We start from the raw sequence: 15,716 nt of genomic DNA on the forward strand, positions 1-15,716 counted from the left end.
TACTCTTCTCCATCCCATATAATTCTTATCTATTCCAAAATTATTTTTGTCTTTTGATCCTCATATTTATTACGTATTAATGTCTATTCATTAATATGTACTTATTATACTTATTATTTTCTATTAAATATTTATTGCACTAATATTTTTTTTTGCTAGTTGATTACACACGCACATGTGGGGAGTCGAACTCCTGACCTCCCGCAAAGGGGTACAAGAGCTCTACCACCACACCAACACCTTGTTGGCCTCAAAACCGAAGGCTATTGCACTAATGTTTTCCATTAGCTAATATACTTATTATACTTATTAACCTACATTTAATTCAATTTTTTCTATTTGATTATTTATTATACTAATTGTTTCCATTATCTAATAGCACAACAATAAGCAAATTAATGCATAAAGTCATGTATACCTTTGTCAACATTTTATAACTTAGGGTCTGTTTGAGAGAAAAAACTGTTTTTATATCACCAACAGTATTTGACCCTTTTTCAGTAAAAAGCTGAAACGGGGTCTTAATTATTCTTGAAAAACACCATACCGTGATATATTGATGAAATTTCTAAATTCAGATAAATATTATCATTATAATCTGCATTAAAAAAATGTGTTTTAATTAAGATTTTTGTGATGACCGTATATTAATTTTTACATAAAATTAATGTCAACATTGTATACATATGATAAAGTATTAAAATTTTGATTTAGTAATTTATTACATATGATATAATATTAAGAGAGCAATTCGTAACTTGTGAAAATTAACCTATATAAAGGTATACATATATAAAAATCATATGAATTAACACTCAGATAAACTCATCAAAGTAACCTATACAAAGTATATATGAAATGTGTTTATCTTTAGATATTTTTTTTCATTTATTTATTATAATACTAATTATTTTTGAACAATTAAGATGAAATCTTATGAAATAACATTCAGATAAACTCATCAAGGTAACCTATACGGAATATATATACAAAAATCATATGAAATAACATTCGAATAAACTTATCAAACTGTAAAATATTGACAATAAACTATAAGATAAAGATTTATATTTATATGCATATATATATATATATATATATGGGAGGGTTCTGGTACAAACTTACAAACTTTTTTTTCCAACACATATATAACTTGAATTCAACATTTTTTAATATATTTTGTTGAACATCGATTAAAATTGTGTTGGAGAAGTACATAAACTAATTTTTCAATGTAAGAACTAAGTTAAACGTATTATATAACAAATATTTATGTTTATAGACCCTACTCAAACCCCAGAGGTATAGTTTAAGCATCTTTATACATATATTCAACACAATGATAATTAGTGTTCTACACCCGATGTTGAACCCAGTTACAAATGTGTTGAATGCACGATGTATTTATGCATTATTTTTAAAAATTGAGATGTATTTTCAAGAATTTTCAACATGGATAATTTCTATAACTAAGGATTAACACGATGGGAGAATAAAAAAATATCAAAAAAAAAGTTTGTAAGTTTGTAACTTAAAAACGTTTTTATTTGATCATATCCCTGTATATATATATACTAGCTTATAACCCGTGCAATGCACGGGCGGTTACTATATATGTTATTTTATCGTATATGTTATAAATTTAATTAATTTTTTAATATGTTTTAGTTAAAAAAATAAATTACTATATTGCTCGATGTTATTTTAGAAGATTGAGTTTTTTTAGTTAGAAAATATAGAAAGATAATATATTTCGGTTAAAAAGAATAATTGGTTATATAAATAGACCCGTATCTCGGCCCACATATCGACCGACCGGCCAAACTTTTAATGTTTTGATTTATAATATTTGTTATTTTATCGTACATATCTTACATTTAACCGATTTTATTGTGAGTATAAAATTATGATAGAATAATGTATTTTAATTAAAATATATTTTTAAAAATTTTAATAAACATATTTGAATTGATATATTTTGATTGAGTGTGCTAATTAAATTTTTAATTTAATAGTTGAATAAATTCTTAATAGTTAAACCAATCAAATGAGTAATTAAAAATTAGGATGAAGATGTATATCTTAACGCAAATGTCTAAATATATGTTCTAATATGTTAGTATAATTTAAGAAGACCTGTGATTCCAAATATCGAGCAACCAACCAAAAATAAATATTGTGTTATAATTAATATTGTATGATAATATATATTATAGTGTGGGTAGATAGTATATTTTTATAATATTATTTTTAAAATCAGGTTATTAAAATGTTTTAAAATAATGTTAATTTTAGTTGAAAATATCGTTAATTATTTATTTATAATTGTATATTATAATATCACCTTATGTGTGTGTGTTCCCGTATTTTCTTTTAAAGGTCGGCGTTTTTAGTTAGAAAATCAAAAAATATAATGTGTTTTAGTTAAAAAAAAAGTAATAAATATGTTGCCTAATGTTATTTTTATAAGATTGAATTGCTTTAGTTAGAAAAATATGGAAAAGACAATATGTTTCAGTTAAAAAGAATAATTGATTACTTAGTAAAAAAATATATAATTGATTATATAGATAGACTCGTATTTCGGCCAAAATACTAATGACCAAGTTTTTAATGTTTTGGTTTTGACCAATCACACTACCAATTTTTTTTTTAATATTTTCACAATTTTGCTAAATAGATAATAATAAAATTCATTAGAACATTTATAAATTAAGGAGGTCCGTAAGGTCAATACCAATCGAATGACCAAATTTTTAATATTTCTGTATTATTGTGAGGTCATTAGAGTATTTAAAAATAATTTTAATTTAACCAATGTAGAATTCAAGCCCGTGCGCGGAGATTTGATTCTATAACAGAATAATAATCATCCAGAATTATTCTGTTGTAGAATCAGTTTCGAAAATATACTTTTTTTAATCAAATTTTAAGTGTTAAATTACTTAAAATAGATTTATTTTATAGTATTCTATATTAGAATCACGTTTTATATGTATTCTATAACAGAATTTATAATAAAATTGATAATTTATATTGGCGCACTATGTAACTTCATATAAGGAGTCCCTCTCTGGAATGTTGGCCTATATATATATATATATATATATATATATATATATATGTATATATATATATATATATATATATATATATATATAAACTCAAATTCATTCAAGAAAAAAAATTATTCATCGGATTTAACACAAATAAGACCTCGATGGGCCAAAAATGCCCCGATCATGGTCGCCATAAATGGTACAAAAAAACCCTTAATTAAGAATAATTAATATCCTTAATTAAGGCACAATTATCGCCCATTTTACGCCCTTCTTCTCCGTCCCTTCTGAGTTTCTCCACCACCACCATGGATATTACGATCTTGTTAGGCAAGAAACTCAGGGAAGTCGGAAGGAGTGTGTTAACCGCGAGCCTTTGGCACAGGTCACAATTAGGATCGTGAATATGGCACATCAACTATTTAACTCAATATCACACTACAGACCAGAGTAATAAAACCGAACCAAATATCGCAGTGTTATAAGAAATAAATCATTTTTCTATCATGTCCTACCAACGTGTTCTGATCGGTTAAATTGGATTTTTAAAATATTTATTCTCAAAATTTATATTCAAATCTTAAGTAGGATCGTAGTAGGATCGTAGGACACCCAGAATGAGCATAGGGATGGGCATCGGGTCACTTCGGATTAGGGATCGCTATAACCTGCCCCGATCCCCGAATCCAAACTCAATCCCCATTCACGGCCTGATCCCCATTGGGGATTATTTTTCGATCCCCATCCCCGGCCCGATCGGGATCCGGGTATACCCGCGGTAATTCGGGGATTTTTAATTTAAACCAAAATTTCTAATTAAATACTTAAATTCATAATTAGGATTAGTTTTTAATATGTCTTATTAATATTTCATTATTTTAATTTATCTTCAATGATTTAATTATGGCCTTTTTAATTTTAAGACTTAAATTAATAGAATTAATTATTAAAATTAATTTCAATAAATTGAATTATATTAAATATATAATATATAATAAATAAACAAGTAATGTGAAAATTCATAAGTTGAACGGATAAACTTGGAGTGGTAGTAAAATTATTCTATTTTAATTGGTTTCAGAAGAAAATATCAGTGAGTAAATCTATATGTCTGTAATGTTTATTATTATTTGTGCAAGATGGAGAAGTCACCAAAAAATTGAGAGAGTACTTGTTATCAACCTCACAATGGGGGGACACAGTCCTTTTGTGCCCATGGTACTTCTCCGTCTTACTACTCAATAGATAGATTTAGTATACCGTAAGCCAACAGATGATTTTATTCAGACAGAAATTAAAATTTAAAAATAAAAAATTGTTAACTACAAAGAAATTGGAAAATGACAGAATCGGCCTCTGAAGTTTATTAATAACTACTCAATTAGAACACGTTAGGGAAATGAAATATGCAAAAACTTCAAGACAGATTTGAAGAAAATCCTGATAATAAATGCTTCCAGAAATTAGAACTGGTACTAATTGCCAGTTTCACTTCACTCTTTCGTTGGCGTAGCGTGTAGAACAACTCCTTAAAGAGTCTCGTTTGAAGGCGTCATCCAGTTTGGCTTGTATATGAAATTCTGATCATAATTAGATGACGCTTGCACAAATTTCTCCTGATCCAGCACTCGCCTTTGGAGCTGTTCATGGAGTTGTGTAGTAAGTTCTTGAGATAGAAACAAAGGAAGGATTTCGCAATATGACAATTTCGTAAGAAAATGTATGCAAACTACATACCAGCGGAGGTGGAGTTGGATTTTTTTTGTGGAGCATTCTCTTCATTGTTTACTATATATATATCCTGTATACACACCAAATAAAAGAATTGTAGTACATATATTCAGTATAGAATAATTTATAGATTAAATTGAAGGGATTAAAAATATTTGAAGCGTTCATTTTAGGTAAAATGTATACCCGTGACCATATCTTTCTATAAATTTAAAATTTAACTAAATGCACTTCATGGGTTTAAATTTAATTAGAGTGTATTTTGAATTTGAGAAAATGCATAAAAAGTCAATTGTATTAAAAAATACAAACTATTCTAAAATATTGACGAAAACTGAAAAACTTTATGGAAAATATATGAATATATAATATATTCACACTTGGATCAACTTTGATTTTTAAAATAAAGAAAAGCTAAGAATTTGGGGTTAAAAATCATTAATCCAATATTTGAGTTTACTTTAATCAATCGGGTCATCATGAATAAAATAAAGGTTAGTGTATGCATCTGACAATACATCAATATCATTAAAAAACACTATCGATCTTTCACTTACCGATTGAGATCAGGAAAAGTAATGATAGAGATCATTTGAAAATATTATATCATGTAGCCAAAAAAAAATAAATCTAGCTAAAAATGAAATGCTAAACAAATTCAAGCATTTCAAGCCCAGAATGTAATTCTTTATGATTAAGTATATAGAAATTTGAGATATTAGAAGAGTTTTAAGGAAAGAATGTAGGATTGTATAGTTCATCACACGCAATTAAAGAGTGTAAGTGATGAATATATATAGCATTGTTAAATGATATGGAAACTTCACGAAGCTGCTAGAGGACGGATAAAGACAATTTTCACTTGAAATTGGGCCACAATTAGAAATTCATGGAATAAATTGCTGGGAGCCCAACAAGTTAAAATAAATAAACGAAACTTTCTGTGGCCCAATAATTAAACAGCCCAAAATATTGGAGGTCCAATATTAAGAGGCAAATAATATTAATCCATTAATATACTAAATTATATGAGATGCGCGATATTGTTTTGCTTAATTGATTGTATAAATCTTGTTTGGCGACTTAAATATAATATGCATATTTTCTCAAATTAATTTCATCAATCATGCAATTTTACATTGCCTCTTGAAATAATATTGATTAAAATTAAAAGTAAGTGAAAATTTATAAATTTATATAATATTAGAAGAAATGAGCTTATTATCTTTATTGACTATTCCAAATTACTGTTTCTACCCCGGACATCAGAACATTATTATATATAACTAGCATAATAGCCCGTGCGAGGCACGGGACGCTAGTTGTGTGTTTTAAATTTGGTTTATTGTTATTTTAACCGAATTTTTGTTGTAATTTTTCACTGCACGGAGCAGTGTGTGAAGTTTTTGTGGGTTTTATATTCAGTGACCTTAAGTTCCTTGGTTGTGCGTACAGTCTAAATGCAATTGTGTTACGCAGTTATGTAAATAAATGATTCTTTAGAAACCCAATTTGCTATTTTTGTTCAGTTCCCGTTGATATCCTTTTTATCTGTTTCTGGTTTTATATGAGCAATGTTTTATGACATTAGTGGTTCAGTAATGAAATTTTCGATTGCTGGAAAATGAATGCACTATAAATTTGCAAGCTTGGAGATTGATTTGCAATTCAAAATTTTAACCCATGCATTGCCCCTGTGATTTCTGCTCTATGGCACTAATCCATGCATCTACATGTTGGCCGAACTTTCTTAAGTCTCTCTCTTATAGCTCAAATCGGACAAACTAATGTTCGTAATCATAAAAAAAAAAATCATTTAACATCAAGTTACCATGCAAATCACAAGTTAAAAGTCGGAAGTTGTACTCAAAATCTAAAAAATGTTGCCATTAAAATCTAAAAAAATACTACCATGTACAACGTTACCCTTCCCTGCTCTACGATGGAAGGGGCAACTTACAGTCTGAAACTCTTTCTATATTAAGTTCTTGTATTGGACGCATAATATGAAGTGTTATCGACTTTGAATTTTTTTTTTTTTTGTAATGAAGAGGATTTATATAGGGGCCGTGTCGTGTCCGGCAGAAGGAATCTCAGGTACACTTCGTGCTCAGCAAAACCTCTAGTGCTCTCTGTGCTCGCATCTTCGACATGAGCACATGCTTGAGGTAGTAGAACTTATGAACAGGAGGTTTGAGGTTGTTTAAGGCTGTATAATTGTCAATGCCTATTTAGATCTAGGGGAAATTATTTTTTTGAAAAATTTCAACTTCTGATGAGCACATAATAAGGGAAATAAACTCAAGTTCAATCTAAAATTGTGAGGATACTTTATATATACATAATAGTAAACCTGAAGATGTCGTCTAGGGTATATATCATTCCACAATTAAATTTACCAGAATTTAAACATTTTTATGGATGTAAAAAAATTAACAGTAATCTTAGCACAACAGCATATACCAGAAATGGGTCTTTTTGGGATAATAAAATAGTGTTTCAGTTGATGCGCTCTAAAGAGCAAATTTTTTAAAAGATCTAAAACCTCAGGCTGCATGTTTCCTCACCCATCTAATCCTCTCGTCTCTGTTGAAAATTATTCAGATTTTGAGTTGGTACCCCCAATAAATTGTTCTGCCTCCTTGTTGAAAAGTGTAACCGTTGTTGTTCCAGTGTCGTCCTGAATGCGAGCAACCACCCTGTAACTGAAATATGTACTATTGATTAGAATACACGTTTCCCTTTTATTGGGTGAAAGTGTTTTAAGGCAGCTAACCTTTTATTACACAAAATAACTTACCACTATTGTAATGGTGGCATCGTTGCAAGCAGAGCATGAATATCTTCCTTCAGTGGGCGGTACAGCTTGGGCACATATCGAGCAGCAGTTATATAACCATCTCTTTCCGTTAAGTATTTCTGTTTTATTGCAAGGCAGCGTACTTGCTGCAGATAAGTAAAAGTTATTCCAACTATTCCATATTATTGAGCTAGCGTGTAATATTTACGTCTTTTCTTGACCGTATCTTTAGCCCCAGGACATCTTTAATGTTGAGTTGTTGTACACTTTTGTCGTCCGTGCTTACAAAGTGAACCCTTATTGGAGGTTGTAGTTCGACTCTGATTTTTCCACTTGTGTGAGATAGGGTCTTCTTTAAATCTTTAAGTGGTGGGTAATCAATTTTGAAATAGCTTTCTGTCGCAGCAGTGTCTGATAGAGGCTTTATCTGTGTTATTGGCAAAGGATATATGTTAGTGCATAGGTAAACTCGAGGGTAGAACCTGATTTTTATTTATATCTAATCAATCAGCTTTGCTATGTTATCGTTCAGCTAAAACAATTAAAGATATATACCATAATCTTGTTTTGGGGTACCTGTGAATTTTTTGCCAACAGTTCTGTAATGACAACAAACAATTGGTGATTGGCTGCTACCCTCCAGACATGCTTGAAATTAATATGCTTTTTCTTCCCACAATGTCACTATAATCTTCTCATTCCTGTAAATCAGATATTGTATAGGCAAATTAATCATATTTCTTCAATTTTTGTTTGAAATGTTGTGGTTGTGTATTAGTAGTTAAGATCAATCCAGTTGGGGAAGGCATGTTTATGTTAAGAAGTACAACAGAGCAGTCATCCTCAAAGTATAATGGAAACAATCACCCGATCACGAGAAGAAGAAGAAATTCAAGCTAGAATGCAGAGACTGCATATTAATTGCTAAAGCTACTTTATAATTAGCGGTGTTGATTAATTGTTAAAAACTTGAATCTGTCTCGTCGCGTATAAAAATTTCTTGATGGTGCACATGGAAACATGATGTAGTATAGGAATTGCATAATCTAATTTTAAAGATAAACAATGCCTTTTATAAGAATAATATATCAATTACATAGATGTTGGCCAGTTGAGGTATAGAAACTATATAGTGTTCTTCTTGGATGAAAGCTACCCAATGCAAAATAACACAAACACAACGGGCTGTTTTGTAAATGCCAATAAATGCGTAGGGTATTAAAAATTACCTGAATCGACTGCTTCACATTCATCAGATGCATTTAGTTGACTACCAAAGTCTGCAGGAGGTACCACTCCTGAAGAAGACCCATTGAAGTCATCAAATGATGTTGAGCCTGGATTAGAGCGTAAGGAAATAATTAAATGATCTGTAACATTAATCCTCAAACGATATATAGAAATAAATAGAAAGGCCTATTTTGTATATGTCCAAAAACGCAATGATATCAGAAGTTACCTGCAGTGATTGCCGCACATGTACCTGTTGAAATAAATAGCATGCTGGTTTGTCCATGAAGTGGTATTCCTGAAGGAGATACACATGAGTCGTAGTATTACTACTATTCCTGACCAAAAAAATTATACATTGACAGCTGCTAAACCGCAAGGGTTTCTAGATTCCGGCCAAAGCAGTTTTGTTGTTAGGACAACATTTTATAAAACACCCAACTTTTTCAAAAATCCTGACAACCAAAGTTGATAATGCTAATGTTCATAATGCTATCAGTGTGACGTACATGAGTGATAGATTAGAATACGCACAGTTGAACAACTTATACCAATAATGCTTGGTCTATACGAGTAATAAGTGAATACTCACACATGGACAACACGCAAGTTCAGCATACAAACCTTGTAGGTCAGCACGCAGAACATTTTGCCTCCGCGTGGATAGCCTCCGTCTTTCCACAACATCTACGGTGACGGGAAGCTTGGGTCACCAAATTTTTCAAGTAGTCTGGTCAATAAACGTCAAAGGGCCATTTTTGCAAGAACCTTGGAATGGAATATGGCTTCCTACAGCTTAAAAGCATGCCCTTCCTTCAAACTAAGCAATCATTTTTTAACAAAATAATACACAAAACATGTAGCTGAAGTCAATGTCCATCACACCATTTCCTTTGGATTTCAGCACTTATGTTCAACACAGGTTTTTAGAAAGGACTTCCAAAAATTTTTTTGTGCCTGCCACAAATCACAACTAAACTTACAAACAGGCACACATCTGATGAATGCAGTTGCCAAAACATGCAAAAGATATATAATGGATCAGAATAAGCTAATATCAGCTCAGAAAATTGTCCAGATAACTTCCTGAAAACATAAATGAAAACCCAACCAAACAACTAATGGCAATCTGCTAAATTTAGGACCTTGTCTAATTGTTTTACAAGAAAAATGAGACGAGGCATTCAACTGCCCACTTCCCGCAACACATTATCTTTAACCAAAATTCAGTGCAATTAAAAGTGGGACCTTAAAAAATATGGTTAATTATCAAATCAGTCACTAAAGTCGCTCAAACATATGAAATAGGTCATTATTTGAACAAAATCTCATATGACTCACTAAAATGCTTTTATGATATCACTTTGGTCACTACCGTCAAATCTCTTAACGGAGAGAATAACGGTCATACTTGGCATATACATGGAAGATACGTGGTAGTATATCTATAAACGGGTAAGTAATGTACAGGGAAAAAAACTTTTGTCATTCTATACACACATATCTAGTCGTTAAAACTTCTCACAAAAGACAAAGACGGGAGTTCTAACGAATGAAGAAGATAAATAAAGCCAATTGAGGACATTAAAGCCATCCTCCACATTGCAACAAATTAGGAATTGTCTTCCCGAAATTTTCATCATCTTTGATATACATAACCTTGCCCTAACTCTGCAGTTACACAATTCATATAAGCTGTTTACAATACATGAATTAGATAAATTAGCCATGGTGGAGTTTATTTGTTCGAATAATATACATAGAACATGTATATATACGCAAAAAAAAATTCATTTTAAAGGAAAAAGATGTTGTCATGGTGCCACCTAATCAGTGGAAACCACGTGTCTTACGGTTTCCGTGAGAGAGATCAAAAAATTTAATGGTAGTGACCAAAGTGATATCATTAAATTAGCCTGGTGAGTCGAGTGAGTCCCCATTGAAATCAGTGACCTACTTGATATATTTGAGTGACTTCAGTGAGTGATTTGATAATTAAACCTTCAAAAATATTAGTGATTATTTGAGTAATTGCTAAATAAATTCTATCATCTAAATGGATAACATGATACGGCGCAGGACCGCTGCCCAACACAGTGTCTGCACACAACAAAAACATTATTACTCTCACCATTTTAATTTATATAAACACCTAGATGCTTTTGTATTCTAGAATATCGTGTTTGCGGAATATATTTCAGTATGATTCATGAAAATAACATATCACAATAAATGCAATCATTGAAAACTTAGCGCAAGATGATATATAACCCATGCATTTACCTGGGTCAGTTGCATTGTCCAGATGCTCATCCATAATGACAGCAATCCGAAAGACCTGGTCATGAAATCAAAACTAATGTTGTGTTTGGTTGGGGAGAATGGAATGGAATGAAATGAAATGAGTAAAAATACTTGAAACTAATAAAGATAGGAAGAAAATTTTGAAAAAAAAATGAGGAAGTGCAAAATTGCTATGATGAGATTTGAGAAGAAATTGAGGATGGGGAGAATGGAGCATTCCATCTCAAATTGAAGGTGTGAAATGTAGCACATGATATAAGGAATGGAATGGAGGAATGAATGAATTTCTTGAAAATTGTCCATAAAATAGTTCATTTTTCATTCCATTCCTTCCGGAATCATTCACCCCAACCAAACACAACATAAGAGCTCATAATCAAAATTACAACCAGGTTGATTTTGACTTTGATTAAATTAACTCATCAAATAATTATGCCTTGTCTTCAGCCAGGGTAAATCAAAATAAAAACCTCGTCATTAACTTTACATTTTTAGTATTAAATGCTTCAATAAATATTTCCATGTTAATGACTTAGCACAATTCATATTGGTTTGTGTCCTCATCAGAATTTCATTCCAACACAAAGCAGTATTCTCTTCGTCCTCAAAATGCCAACACCCACAAGTCACAACTGGTGATTCAAATACTGATAACGTGTTATTTCCTCCAAAGAACCACTTAGAAACTGCACATGCACTTATCTTTGAATCCCTTGCTGCCCCGTTTAGGCAAAACAGGGGGAAAAAATTATATGCACGATATTCTCAAAGATGAAAAGAAAGATAATACCTGGTAGATATTCAAGGTATTCTCATAAATTTGAACTTGTCATAGAAATAGAACAAAAGGACAATGATAAAAAAAAACACTACTACTCCACCACTTCAAGGAATAAGAAAAAGAAAATCTTGAAATATTTATATTATTCTTCAAAATATCGGCCCATCACAGAAATAGAAAAAAGAGATAAAGGAAACGGATTATAAACATTAAATTTGGAGACAAAAGATTGTTGGTAGACGGAAGATAGTCAAACATGAGAAGTAACTTTTTAACAACCTGCTATTTTTTCATTCATCAGTTTACATTTCTGTTACAAAACACAACTGCAAACAAAATCACATCCATTCTTCTAGTTGTAACAGTTTCCTGTTCTTTCTCTTTTAATTGTTGCAATTTTTTTTTATCTTCATCAGTTTACATTTCTGATACAGAACACAAGTGGAAACAAAATCACATCCATTCTCCTAGTTCTAACAAGTTCCTGTTCTTTCTCTTTTATTGTTGCAAATGTTTAGAAGCCTAAAAGTTTTTCCTAAAGACTGCTATCTTTTGAGTAAGGACCCTGACATAACATATGTCCAAAGGAATAGAACTTATCTTATTTGTCACCAAAATTTCTATGTTTAGTGCTAATGCAGCATCTAAACTATCCTAAAATTCGGTTGCCTCCTGATTTCTACAAAAGTTAAAAAAAACTCATACGATTGAGTTTGAGCACACCAATACTTAAAATAGTAGTTCATGATATCAATGATAGTTCGAAGTGAATTCCGTTTCTAGATACTACAGTTCTTATTTTTCCTTATTTTCTGTTCTGGATTTATGTTTAGTTTACTCATTTTAATCACACATGCTTCAGCACAACAACATCAATAATAGCGGCAGGTACTCTAGACGTATACTCTCCATTCAAAGTATTGTGATACTAAAGGTTAGATAGTTATATCCAATTTTCATGATGTTCATAATATATCCCTCTTTTGTCCATGCTAGTCAGTCTCGTGCTGCAGCTTGAATTTGCTTTGTTAGTCTTATCCTAGAGGTAAAGTTAATATGCATTCATTTAATTAATATCTTTCTCTTTAAGCAGAAATTTCCAGTTTTTATCCAATATTATTGATTCCTTTTCTAACCGAAAATTATAGACAAATAAAGAATTGGAAAAAAAATGCATCTAAAAAATAGGTTTTCTGCTTATCTAGAGTAACAGCACACATAATATCATATGAAATTTATTTGTGCCTTGCTGCTTTTGAGCCAAAATTAATGAATAATATATTTAAATATTAAAATCCTAGTGGCAGGTGAAGGGTGCCTTTTTACAAGTTGAGATTTGTATGTTGCTATGCCTCCTGATGCCATGGGAAAGATAATATATGTTGCTCCGACTGGTCAATATTCACTAAAGTTTTGAACCTGATCCTTACATAAGTTATTATTTTCATGCCAGCTCTGTTGTGGCTTACTCGAATTTCTTTCTTTGTGGCAGTTTGCTGATCTGTAGATTGAGCGAGGTTCTATACTCATGATGTAAAAGTATATATTACAATTTCACAATTCACGTATACTTCTGCCTTAATATTACCATTAGTAAAGCAAGTAGGTTACCAAGGCAACAAGAAGTATGCAGTATGCTTACTGTCCATAAATCAAAAAGATTGTCGATAGAAAAGAACATATCATCAAAGCCGACAGTGCAAGAGGCCAGGATAGGATCAAGAGATTGATCAATGCACCCATGCCCTGCATATGAGAATTCAGTAATTAACATCACCAATATGCAGGCACGTTCATTTCATCAGCACACGCACACGATACCAAGCACCTCCTTTTCTTTTCTCTAACTTGTACACATCTTTATACACACATCTAAAAGCACACAGTATTAAAATGTGTCAACGCACTTAAATAAAAATATAAGATGGGTGTCCTCGCTGAAGCCATCATTGTATGTATTTGGCTCCGGCAAAGCATCAAACAGTTTGCGGACACGAAAAACATGTATACACGCAAGACATGTACATACACATTTGAGTGAGAATTAACAGAACTCCGCAAAGAATGCTAATCAATTCAGATAGCCTAAATCATAAATAAATCAAATTAAAGAGCACAAGTAGACGGACGACGGTGACTGCACAATATTACCTCTGAAGGGTAGCTTCGAAGGCTTATGTTTTCTCATACACAATCCCTTGCTCTCTTGGTTGCCGATTTTCTCACGGACCCGTTACTGCTTAATCCGGCGTCAGCTGTTGATCTGAATCGAGAAGAGAAAGGCTGGGCGTAGGCAGGCTAGGCTTAATAAAATATAGGTTGGGTATTCGCCATAACAAAGATTTGTTTAGGAGATTGTAGGATCGGACAGGTAATTTAGGTTCGGGTAGACCTGTAACAAATACGTGGCGACGAATTTGGCTTGGAATCAGGTAATTTATTTGCTCAGGAGTTAGGCTTGACATGTACCTGTTCTGCTATAATATATATAAGTAGATAAGTAGATTAATCCTTTGATATTTAAAAACGATGGACAAAATAGATTCTAAATCGAACCAAATCTAACATTGTAAGACTCAAGCTCAAGTTTGTATATGAGCTCGAGTTCAAGTTTCACCGGCCATAAAATATTTTTCTAGCGCACTAATTTCTAGAGAATTGAAGTTGATTAATCTCAAGTATGTTTGCACCTGCAGCTAACAGAGTTTCTAAAAGATACATAGGAGCCTTTTGGGCAAACTTAAAAAAATGATCTCTTGCTTAAAGTAAAGAAGTGGATAAGAAGTGAGATGTAAATAAGTTAATAAAATATTTGCAAAAGAAGCAGAACCTCTGAGAGAGAAGTTAGCGTTCTCAGCTTCTTAAAAGTACTTCTATTTATTTAGACAAACGAGTCAAAAGAAGCAGAAGCCAAAAGCAACTTCTGCTTCTTTGAAACAAACACGCCCATAGACTCCTAAAATCCAAAAGAGCGTCAAAAGAGCTTTGAGCCTTTCACCATTAAAAGAGATTACATCCACGTCTTTCAGCTAAACACCTGTTATGAGTAGTCATATCATTGACACATTTTAACTCTATAATTAAATTGCAGGGAAGCTGCAGCCAATGTAAGATTTTGTATTTTTGACACCACCTCCTGTATGGAATACTGGCATAGTCAAATGTGTATATCCTATACTCTCGTGTATATCCTATACTGTCGTGTCCCCCACAATTCTCTTGCATTACTTTCTGATACGTTTCTTAAGACTCATTTAAAATATAGTTTTTAATATATTTTTATTTTTTTTTGAATAAAAGTTTGATGTTAAAACTTTTATTAAAAAAAATAATTTAAAATATGTTATAAAACTGTACTTTATAGGAGCCTCAAAATGGAAAATGCGTGCAAACAGTATACGTAAACTATTTAGGGGGTGTATATTATCGAACTTGTAAATATTAAGGAAAATGATTTGTAATACCTCAGTCCCACATCTAAGAATGTGGAAATTTTAGTTCAGTTTATAAAAATAAGTACTACTACTAATTGCACCAACAAATCATGATTTTTTGAGAGTTTGTGGCGGGCTCTTGGATTACCCAACAATTGACTCGATTTTTGAAAAAGACTCGGGATTACCAAGTTGTTGCGTTGTTGCTTACGGATTATCAAGTTGTTATAATTGGGCTACTGCATTTCAGCTTATTTTCGGATTTGAAATTCGTGACTTGTCACAGTGAGTCGATGACTATAAACTAGTATCTTTAATCAATAATTATATAGAGATGCAATATATCATATGTTAATATATTCTGTCACGCTTTTAAA

Source organism: Daucus carota, chromosome 3 (assembly GCF_001625215.2).
Source record: "Daucus carota subsp. sativus chromosome 3, DH1 v3.0, whole genome shotgun sequence".
NCBI lineage: Eukaryota > Viridiplantae > Streptophyta > Magnoliopsida > Apiales > Apiaceae > Daucus > Daucus carota.